Raw genomic sequence first — 12081 nt, 5'->3', positions numbered from 1 at the left:
AGTAAAGTAAGGCGGAAAACTTAAAACTGATCCGTGTCCAAGACCTAGGATATAGAAACCATATTGTGGCACATCACACGCTTTATAGTTATGATGTGCGAGTACACGGAGTTTAGTCCATTAATCTCAAAAAGGTCTAATATTATCGAACAAAAGGAAGAGTGTGATGGAAAACTTAAAATAATGATCCGTAACCTTGACCTTGAAGATATGCCACCCGTGTGGTAAGCGACACGTGTAGTAATTCTGTACCAAGTTTCAGTCATTAAACTAAAACGGCTTGCAATTTAAAGAGTAGAAGGGAACGTGTGATGGAAATGGTAAACAACTGAGCCGTGACCTTGAAGATACCACACCCCAATGTGGTATGCAACATACTTTGTAGTGATTCTGTACAAGGAAGCCATGCATCGTCCCTTGATCTCAAATGGCATAAAAGTTATAAAGTGGAAAAGGAAAGTGTGATGATAGATTTAATTTTTAATCCGTGACCTTGCCCTAGTCCTACGACGTAAGACGCATTACGTATTATTTTTGTTTTGGTGCTACCAAAACATAAATAACATGTCATACGTCTTACATTGTATAATTTGACCTTGCCCCTACAGGTACGATCCCACTGACTGATTGATTGATATCTTAAAATAGTACATCTTGACCTGGAAGATAGAAATAATGATGGGGAAGGTAAGTATGTAAGTTTTATGATTTTTTACGGAACCTCTGCAAAATAGTGTCTCTTTTGTTCCATTGATAGGAAAAGTCAGAAAAATGCAAAAATTAAGAATTGCATAATAACTTGAGGAAAATAAACCTTTGCAAATAAATGTCAACAAGAAGAATAACAATATAAAATGTTAAGATGTTAATTAGGTGATATATCATTATGAATTATGACCATATACCACAAGAAAAACAACTAAAACCCCTTTCTAGGTCAGAACGGACTTACTGTATGATTCACAAGAACAGGAAAAATAAAACTGTAAATTTATTTCACAACTAGCTGTACAAAAGTATTTGTGGAATCAAACCGTTATCTTCACTAGGTATGTACAACTAACCAAGCCCCCAGCTGGAAATATAATCACACTGTGTACAACTTTAACTAATTGAACAGACAGTAGTTTAATTTTTGGCGCCCACCATGACCCCCCCCCTCCCCCGTATCTGATTAACATGCCTTCCATCAGTTCTTTATAGCGTTCTCTCACTTCTTTTTGAGCACTACACTACTGCCTAAATGTCTATTATCAGTGCCAATAAAGCTTACGGCAGCTAAATATATCCATTCATTGTTCTTCTTCCTGTTCCTATTAGACCTAATGAAGCGAACAATAGATGGCTCTCAAACTATCCATCTGTCGCATAAAGCAAATGAGGACGATTACCTAAGACGCGATACCCGGGAAGGCCTCGCCCTAAAATGTGTACAATACTTTCGTAGAGTAATCCCTAGTGATGTTATCGTCGAGCTACCGTTGTATTGCGATATCGCCAGTTTTCACGATATTGTCTGATGTAACAGATGATGGTATAAAACATATTAATCTCTATTAGTGATATGTCCTGCAAAGAATTAGATACGGATTTACTTGGGCAGAGGAGAGTTATGTCAAATCTATACAAATATCACCAATCTCTAGTGTTTTATTTTTGCTAAGAATCTTCTTCGCGCCAAACCGAATATCAGTACATCTCGATGGCGATATATGATAACATCACTAGTATTCACGCTACGACTTCGTGAAACTGTCTGTATTATACCCTACGACAACCTCCATCTAATAAGGGGATGGGAGGGCAGTGCCGATGCAGTTGCTATTTAATATATTTTAACGTTGTTATTATATTATCCATAATTTCCAATCTTGGAAACTAGCAGTAAGAAATCTGTATAATCCTGACTGACTTCTGACAATGGCATATAGATGAAGTCTCATGAAAGATAATAATCTGGACGCCTTCTGTGAATAGAGGAAACTTAAGTAGCTTGTAGTGCGAGTGTTCCGGGCCACTGATATGACTTTTAACTGTTATTTTACGATTAATCACAGATGATCCTTAGCTTCGCTTCTTTTCAGCGTTTATACATGCAGTTAATTAAAGTCAATTTAAACTCATAATGACAAGTGGTCGATACGCTTTCAGAGGACGTCCTAAATACATCATTGCATACAACTTAATCAGTTAAAATAGACGAGAAAACACTGTATAATATGCATATTTAATCACAAATAAACAAATTAAATCTTGCTTTCTTATGAGCTAAAATATCCAGAGGAAATTTAAATAATACGTGGATCACAAAAATGTAAAACAAAATGGGTTGTTATTAATAATCCTCAATGAGACAACGTACGGATGGAAAAGTTACCGCATGTATCAACACCGTATGACGCAGATTCAAAACCTAATAATGTCTGAACAAGCAGCTAGTCCTGTCTTCATTATCGTTAATTCTAGAGCGTATCCAGTTGAGATCTTATCATCGTGTAAATATCTGGTGCGGTTCTTTTTTCTTTTTATCCGTGTCTAGCAGGATGACTGAATATTTGATTTACGATAGTAAGCAAGTTTTTTTTTTCTCTAACTGCAGTCATCTGCTAGCAGCAGCAGCTTCAGAATCCAACAAAACGATTAATATATAGAATTTCAGATACCTGTTGCATGTGTTGTTTGGGGGGAGAAGTGGGTTTTTTTTTTGTTTTTTTTTTGTTGCAAATACCTGACATGAACAGCATGTCGTACTTATAAAAGACTATTCCAAATGACGATATGTCTGGTTTGTATTCAAACCTAATTCTGATGCAAATCACATTACTAGCAGTGAACAAATTATCTGATGAAAAGATTTCGGTTATTGTACAACTACTTGTTCTAGATCACTCATACTGCATCAGAATTATCGAACGATTCACCTACGTTATACTGTAAACGTGTGGAATGGTATTCGACTTGGCGAGGATCACGTGTCTAATAGGTAAGAAAACACTACCAGACGAAAATTACAGAGAGAAACAATAACGTAAAAAATGATGTTGTGTACATAACAAGTTATGAGATGATGATAATAATTGTTATTATTATTTATATCCTTGTGTAGCATGTATATGCATTATGTACAATAATAATTTTGCAATATAAATTTATCAATATCAAAGAAAATAATGGCGGTTCGCAAATAGCGGGTATGAAAACTTGTATTTAATTACATAACATATCTCCATGAGAAACTTTGTTGAAATGGAAAAGAAAAGAAAACCCTGTTTATTAGAAAGTTGATGTAATGAAGTGCAAGAGTCCCACGAGAGGAATAACACTCTGCGTCCGAAAAGAAGTTCATGGAAAAATATCTATATCTTTTGTCACTTTATTCTTTTCAACAGCTAAGCATTGAAACCGTTTTAGATATTCATGAGAAATTCAAATATATCAAATTGTGTTACAAAAATGTTTTCTGATATGTCCTATTCAACATATTCACAAATCTTACTGCTTGCATCGTTTTAAAGATAATCCCGAATCCATGGAAGATGACCCAAGTTCTGAATGACCGCTGTCAGCGATTGGTGAACAGGAAGTGACTGCTGAGAACTGGGCAAAAAATGCTCACAATCATGTGGACGATATGTGTATTATCACAGGAATTCATTCGTCAGCTGTTTTTAATGTATTTAAAAATCATTTCAAGTTCATAAAAGGTTTGTGCAAAGTGGATTCCGCATTTATTGACGGATGCAAAGCAAACTTCGGTTGAAATTGCCAAAAACCCTTAACCAGACATGAAAAGAATCACCAAAGACGTTTGAATGCGATTGTTACATTTGGTAAAACGTGGATTTACTGTTTTCTTATATATATATATATATATATATATATATATATATATATATATATATATATATATATATATATATATATATATATAACGATCCAAGAGAAAATAGTTAAGTTTCGGTCGGAGAAAACAAGCAGAGAATCCAAATCGCTTGACGGATTCTGTCAAGTGAATTTTATATGCATTATTTTCGATGTAAAAGGCTCTGTCGTCCAGGTACCTATGCGTGACTGTTAGTTCACTGCTCATGTGTATGCCCCCAAAACTTGTGTAACACCACTGCATACCGATATCCTAGGTAATAACCAATTTCAAGGCAACGCATCCGGAGCATAACTCCGCCGTGGTGACAGACACACTGGCCTGATTTAGCCCCAATTGAAATTTGGCTGAACACGATTGTTACAAATTCGCTGAGGGCAGACTATTTGAAACCTGACATGCGGTTGGAAAAGTAGCTTTCCTGTGCACGAACAACAATCCCCAAAAAATGAATACAAAAAGCCACAAAATAATTGGAGAAGCAGTATGAAAACAAGTGTAGAACTTGAAGGAGAGTATTTTGGGGATGCATTGACGTACTCTTGCATAATAAATATCTTTCCTATACAGCGAAAGTATAGTAAGGGCTTTTAAATGCGCCTTGTATTAGCCTCGAATAATTAGTGGACACCCGTTTATAACGAGTGGAATACACCAGTCTCATGTGTGTCTGCCAATAGCGGTTTTTGTCCGAGGTTTTTTTTTTTGTTTTTTTTTTTTGGGGGGGAGGGAGAGTTGTTTCTACTTCATACCACAGAAACCAAACAAAGAAGATACTGTTCATAACTACAAGCCTAACATTGCTATTAATTGTTTCAGATGATACACTGCGAGTTTTCTTTCAGCAAATGCCTGATAAACACTGCTGATTAGAGGGTCTTGTACTGCAGAATAAAATTGATGGAGATGAAATTGAAATATATAGCTATTAACCTTTCAACATACGTAACGTCAATTTTATTTACTATCCACCCCAATAAACTAACATATATCAATTATCTACATAGCTCAGAATGTAAATAATGGGCCGAAATCATGGGGGTGGGGTGGCGGGGGGATAGGTGATATCTGGGTTGTCTTTCAGCTGATGCATTTACTCTTTTTGCAGGCATTAACTGATAACTTAAGCCCATGTGTGGTTGAGCAGTGTGTAATAGCACATCAGCACAAGAAATAATAATCAGAACAGGGTCAGCTGAAGTAAAGTAATAAGGCCAGACACACACCATAAAGATGACTTGGACTGTACTAATGGTATGAAAAAAATGGGAAACAATCTCGAAATGATGAAAAAAATATAGTACTTATTGGTTTAGCTGGCCAGGATTGGTTGATAATGAAAGATAGATTTTAATAAAATGAACCTTTTGAGAGCTTATCCTCGTTGTAAGTGAGAAAGAAAATAGAGACATTGTTGTATTGATGGAATTTCAGTCCTTTAACAGTCTTGAGTTTGGAACGCTCATTGCTAAAATTAGCACTGACTCTTTGGTGCGGAATTAAAAGCACATGTTTCAAACACGTGCAGGTCCAGAAAATGCCGCGGCTCATATCCTTTCCTCTACACAGAAGCTGTCATCCAGGATGCATATGTACTGGTAAATATAGGTTTGACTATAAACACTCCGAAATTTAAAGTGAATGAATTTATAATATCATGGTGTTGGCATGCGTTTGCTATGGAAACTGAATTAGTACCGTAAGTCCTGAACTCACAACCCACCGATTGTGATTCTGGCATGCCAACCTTGGCGCTATCATGGCTCCCTCAACCTATATGTGTATGACTGCCCCCGACCACAACAGCAACAGTGCATGGCTTGAAAGTCTGTGTATGATGCTGAAACTAACGGTATCAAGTATGTGGCCGGGGGTCTGTTTCAACAAATATATGTATAAGTGAAGCGAGAGGATGCAACCCTATGAAAATATAGATAAAATTCTAATACGATTTTGGCCACATCGGAAAATAACAGTTCAGTCAAAACATGAACACCAATGACGGTAAATTATACGAAGACCGCGTGTTTAATAGTTTTCTGCTTAGGCATTATAGATCATAGTTGACACCTGAAATTACTGACCAGTGGGTTTAAGTGACCTTGACTATTGATGCAGGTATGCGGTCTTGAACCAGGTGTATAGAAACTGCACACACACACACACATACACACACACACACACACACACACACACACACATAAATGCATGGTAGAGATGAGTAAACATCGTATTTATATGTTACCAATAATAATAATAATAATAATAATAATAATAATAATAATTATTATTATTATTATTATCAAAAGCGATTAACACATTTGGTAATAAAAGACCCATATGCCGTGTGGTCCTGAATTTGGTAACCAGTTTTGTTTAAAATAAAGAAAAGAAAACTCACTTCAACACACTCGGTTATCCTCGCACACGTACTCAGTAAGATTGAAAATGAAATAGTATAGTATATAGAATTAATGGGTGACTACACTGATCAGCATATAGATAAATGAAACGTATACTGTACACAGGTATACACAATTTCAGCATATACATAAATGAACAGTATACTGGACACGGGTATACATATTTCAGCTTAACCGAAGTCGTGTACACATATCGAATATAACACTCACATATTATTTCTGAACACCATGATAAGGATCCCTACTGGGACGGTTTTATATGTCATTCCAGGTGGTCGACCACGGAATTCGGAGATCTTTGGTATTTGTTGATAGATGATCTTAGTTCAGTTTGGTCAGAGATATAATCTGGAAAAAGATCGTTGAAAGACCTATATTTCATGATTCCTTTAGAATAAAGAAGACGTTTTTGTATAGGTAGCCATTGTAGACGTAAAAGCAAAACATTCCAACGAGTCATAATAAGAAATTTCAGGATGATTCGGGTGGCCCTTTTCTGGAGTTTTGTCAGTTCTGGAATAGATTTTAATTGGAGTGTTTCCCCGTATGGTACAGACATAATCTATCAATGGTAGTATATATTCCGACAAATAAATTTCAAGTCGCTGGGGAGGTAGAAATTTCAAACAGTAATTTAACAGAGTTAGGCTTTTGATTAGCACTGCATATACGTAATCGATATGTGTATTCCAGCTGAGAAGTTGATCTGTGTTATCAATCACTAATGGAAATAAATCATTATGCAACTGACATGAACTTTTAAATTAAACTTAATTTTGCATACAAGATCGATTTTTTTTAAAAGACTCATTTATGAAGCCTCGTAATCTAACGATGGCCCATCATATAGTACAGACGTAGTCGTAGATGACATGAATTTAGGTTCTGTGGTTGCCACGTGATTAATTTCACTTGATAATTCCTGGTTAAAGAGTTAACAACTACAAACTTTGGCAAACTAGTATTTAAATGCCCGATATTTTCGTGTTTGTCTTCAACGTACTTATTATGACGGTCTTATCCGTAAAATACCTCTGTAATCATTAGGCATTTTAAAACTAGGGGATCTTGAATTGCTTTTCAAAGAGTTCACAACAATTTAATATTCTCTCTGGACGGAAATCATTAAAATCCTTAGTGCGAATGCTATATATTTGGTAAACAATATTTATTTGCATCGATCATCATGAAAAGGACATTCAACTCCGAACATGATTTAGAGTACTGACTGACAAGGATACGCTTTTTTAATTTTTATTATAATTCTCTCCTCCTGTGAAATATTCAAAGCGAAATACGGGTTTGTTTTCAAAATCAAACTTATTTTTAAATGATCTGCTTTAATTTTAATATATTAAACAAACTCCAAAATTTCTGACCCCCCCCACCCCGGTGATCTTTCGCACCTAGCTAAGGCCGCTACTGCAACAGTAATAAATTGAACATACAGTTGTAATAGTAAGATACAGTCAGTTCCAAGCATTGATAGCAGAAACATGTCGCTGGATACTAAAGGACAAAACATGTAAATGTTGGTGCTGACGGAGGTGTTGTGGGTTGATGAAGAACATTTAACTACAGATCAAGTGGCATAGATGCAGTAACCAAATACACACCAGAGATATATCATGTAATCGTGAAGACATAAACAGTGGTGAAAATTGTTGTTGTTGTTGTTGTTGTAGGGTTTAACGCCATTTTTCAGCACTCAATAGGCTATACATGGCGGCCAGTATTAATGGTGGAGGAAGAACCCGGGAAAACACCGGAAAGAACCACCGACCCTCGAGAAGCTACTGGAAAGCTTTCTCACATACCCACATTGGCTGAATCCGAGACTCGAACCCACGCAGACAGAGGTGAGATGGCAGTGATCCGTAACGGAGAGCGCTTTAGACCACTCGGCCACTCGGGGCCCCGAAAATTGTTGTGTTGGCTGTTATCAACTTTTGGACGCTTTAAAAATATATCGTTTACCTCGCGATTACAAGAAGTAACTTATGCATAATGAATTATGGCTATCTTATGGGACAAGATTCCGAGTGTATGGTTTCTGATAGCAAAATACAGTCCAAGAGATTTGCAGTTGGACACGACGTATAAGCGAGTATAATTACTATATATCAAAATAGATCCATTGCAAATACTAGGTTGAACAACTTTTAATTGAAGTAAACATTTTTGCGAATATTTTTATTATAATATTTTCAAAAAAAAAGCCTTTTTGCGATAAGCTGCTGGGCCTTTTGTATCATTTTGTTTACTCTTGCGATTTGAGTGACAACTGATTATGGATACAGCATAGCGGGTGAGGCAGCCTTGTAAAGGCATGCCAATGCTTCCTAGTGCAGAAGACAGACCTGGAACAAGTAGGAAATAATAGAATTACACCCTGTGAGATCAGAATTTTGCGTCTGACACAAAGTGAAATTGACGTACTGCGAATTATAATGCAACTCCAAAACAACTGTATGCGGTGAAGATTCCCACTTAAATAGTTATAGTTACTACTTAGTTAAGTATTAATTTAGAATTAATAATTGTGTAAATATTGAACTGAGTACTGCATAAAGACAGTTCTTTATTCAACGTTTATTAAATGGGTCACACCCTCAAAACATACTTTAAAACACATACGGGTTTTGGTGAAGTGTGAGTATTTTTCCGATTCGGCAAGCTGTTCCATTTATACTTTGTCAGAAAGGTTTTACGTATTTCCTTCTATCAGGCTGGAACATTAAAATGTGTAAAAAGTTTCTGACAATTGTCTGAAATTAAAAATATATAAAAACTGGACTTCGACTCGAATGTTATTTTCAGTTCTTATGCAAACATAAAAATTGATCAACTCTGGCAAAATAGGAAGGTGAATATCATTTTTCTAAGTGTATTTATATACTATCTTACATGTAAACTTAATTACACAGTACTTCTGCAACACACCAGTCGTGTATATGGGTATTCGTTTGTTAACTTCTATTAATACGAAAACAATCTGTGTATTTGCTAAATTTGTTGATGAAGTGTTTAAAGTAAGAGATTGTTTGTATTTGGCGATCCTGTCTTTTCCAGGTTTCGTTGATTACCTTTCTTAGAGTTCCTGTTTACACTTTTACGTATATCATTTGATAACATATAGGATGTGAAGTATATACTCTATAATTATGTACATGCCTACGAAAATGAACTAATGAACCAGGACGGGGGGGGGGGGGCAAGAGACGGCGAGCACGTCGAGTGAGTTTCCTTTACAGTTCGATGATTCAAATTATGCCCTGAAAACGCTTAAAATGCAGCATTCGTGTAATAGTGGTCAAGATCGTCGACGTAATTTTAGCACACGGCGTCCGAATGTGTTACTGAAGATAGTAGGTGGAACGATACACATGTAAACAGGTATAACGGTATAACAAAAATCCACCGTTATCCTTACGATTGAAATAGACACAGAATAATGATGTCGTCCTCGCTTAAATTTTGATCCAAATTTGATTTTGCTTTCCTACCTAACAATTAAGATGAATTTTGAAACGTAGTAACATCGGGAACGGCTTATCGACTCCAAATCTGACAATATAATCTGCATCTGTACTTAGATCGATTAGTGCAAAACGGCCTGTCTACGAGACTAAAATTTTCAGTTCTGTACGTTTGAAGGGAAAGATGTTGCAATTAATGTTTATCTTTATTATCATAAAAGAATGTTGAACTGATGACGCAAATCGGGTTTTGCAAGTTTGTGTTCACTATGAACGCAGTGGATGGTGATGTAAAGAAAGACAGTATAATCACCTGATGAAAGATATTACCCATCGTTGCTCTGCAGTGGAATAGAAGATGATTTACAATGATGCACACGTAGGAATGTGAGAAAATGGCTTTTTTTCACTCTGAGATGTACAAGAAAAACACTGATGTCTGAATAATACTTAGAATGTTCACGGGATAGAAACGTGATTGCATTATTTGTGTGTCTTTTATCTGGTAGTTTTCTTTGTATTCATTACTTTTTGGTAAAAAATGTTAAACATGTGTGCTGCTATCGTTCTTTTCTCGTGATAATCAACCGTCATACCCATTTCCTGTCAACCAATCATACGGATGATTCGGGTTCATTAATAGGCACAAATATCATATGTCTGATATCCGAAATATCACATGTTTAGGTCAATATATTGCGCGCGCGCGTGTGTGTGTGTGTGTGTTTTAACGTTGCTTTAACAATCTGAGTCACATCACTACGGTGTCTGCAGTATAGCAGTTGATAGTGATGTCTAGCACTATGGCATCAAGCCGCAGACATGCTGCGTCATGTTCCACCCAGTCACATGGTCCTGACAATATGTCGACCAGTCCTGACACTAACCTCTTAATGCTGAGAGCCAAGTGTGGCAGCTGATAGTATAATTCTTATATGTCTTTGGTATGACTCGGACTGGGTACGAACCCGCGACCAAAGCGAACGCTCTAACCACCTAGGCCACCGGAGTGGCGGCCAATGTCACTTGTAAAAACAAGAAGGAAAATCACGGAGTCATTGGATAAGATCATATAGATACTGATTCATGTACGGTATGTTGACTTACTGCATCGTGTTAATATTTGGTGTCGTCATAGTGCAATATTATAAACATATAAAAATATATTGTACCATGTACATCTTGCAAAGATAAATATAACAACATAAGATATAACACCAACTATTCAGTTAGATAATTAACATAATTTTGAACTTTTACTCCACAGACGTAAAATTAATAAAATAATATAATTATATTAATATGCCGTATATCTTCAAATTAAGCATATTTGATCAACATAATATGTAATATATTCATATAATTGCACATTATCTACAATCCTTTGTAACAAGCATTCAGATTGGTTAAAATCGCATCATGTGACGCAGAAAAGCTAAAGATTATTAGCTTACAATACCTTAAATGAACATATGCATTCATGTGCCCGTCTTTTGCGTTTTGAAAATAACTGGAAACAACGTTTAAAACATCTTTATACTACTTCTGGTTTCGTGAGCTTTTTTAATTGTTTCTATAACTATTTGTAATCACAGACACTAAACTTCATATTTTACAGGGGTTATGAAGGCATGAAAATTGGAAATCGTCTTCACGCTATATCTGAACTGGGTTGACTTCGCTACGATCATTCATGCATTATCATCATTCTTCTCGTTTCTTGACTCGATGAATTCAGTAAAACACGAAGCTTAGTTCTTATGTGATATAAAAACCTAAATATATTTGTTTCCTTGTTTGCTATATTTTTGTTTTGCTGTTGTTGTTGCTGTTATTTAATTAACAGAACCTTAACATGATGAAACTTTCACCAAAGATGAAATTGATAAAGCTAATAGAATTGTATACAATATGCATTATAAAAATTAAACTTATCCAATGTGTTCCACACGTAATAAACACAATCATCTATCTTATCGGTTTTGTTTTCATTCTCAGATTCATTCATCATATTGTTGTTGTTTTAAGGTTTAACACCATTTCTCAGCGCAAGATAGGCTACACGTGGTGGCCATTAAAACTGGTGGGGGAAGAACCCGGGATAGCCCTGGTAAGAACCACCGACCCACGGGAAACTACTGGCAAGCTTTCTGACATACCCATATTGGCCAAGCCCGACACTTGAACCCACGCCCATTATTAATTCTGAAAATGAATACTTATATATGTAAAAAAAAAAATAAAAAAAAAAAAACACAAAAGACACAACAACTCATAAGATTGTTTTATCTTGAAG

The 12081-nt window shown here is 35.9% G+C and overlaps 1 protein-coding gene and 1 long non-coding RNA gene across 2 annotated transcripts in view; one reads left to right on the top strand and one right to left on the bottom strand.

The window, feature by feature from the left end:
* The window catches only part of LOC149783026 (b(0,+)-type amino acid transporter 1-like), a 161134-nt gene that overhangs the window by 86012 nt on the left and 63041 nt on the right, over positions 1 to 12081 (bottom strand). The window lies entirely within an intron of this gene.
* Positions 2033 to 12081, top strand: part of LOC149783027 (uncharacterized) — a 30293-nt gene continuing 20244 nt past the window's right edge. The window contains exon 1 of the long non-coding RNA XR_016414638.1: positions 2033 to 2983. This is a non-coding gene — a long non-coding RNA (uncharacterized LOC149783027). The remainder of the gene's footprint in view (positions 2984 to 12081) is intronic.

The sequence above is a fragment of the Sinohyriopsis cumingii genome, chromosome 15, assembly GCF_028554795.1.
Source record: "Sinohyriopsis cumingii isolate HCF-2022 chromosome 15, ASM2855479v2, whole genome shotgun sequence".
Taxonomy (NCBI): Eukaryota; Metazoa; Mollusca; class Bivalvia; order Unionida; family Unionidae; genus Sinohyriopsis; species Sinohyriopsis cumingii.
Note: the sequence above shows the minus strand (reverse complement) of the source record. Positions and strands in the feature narration are given on the sequence as shown.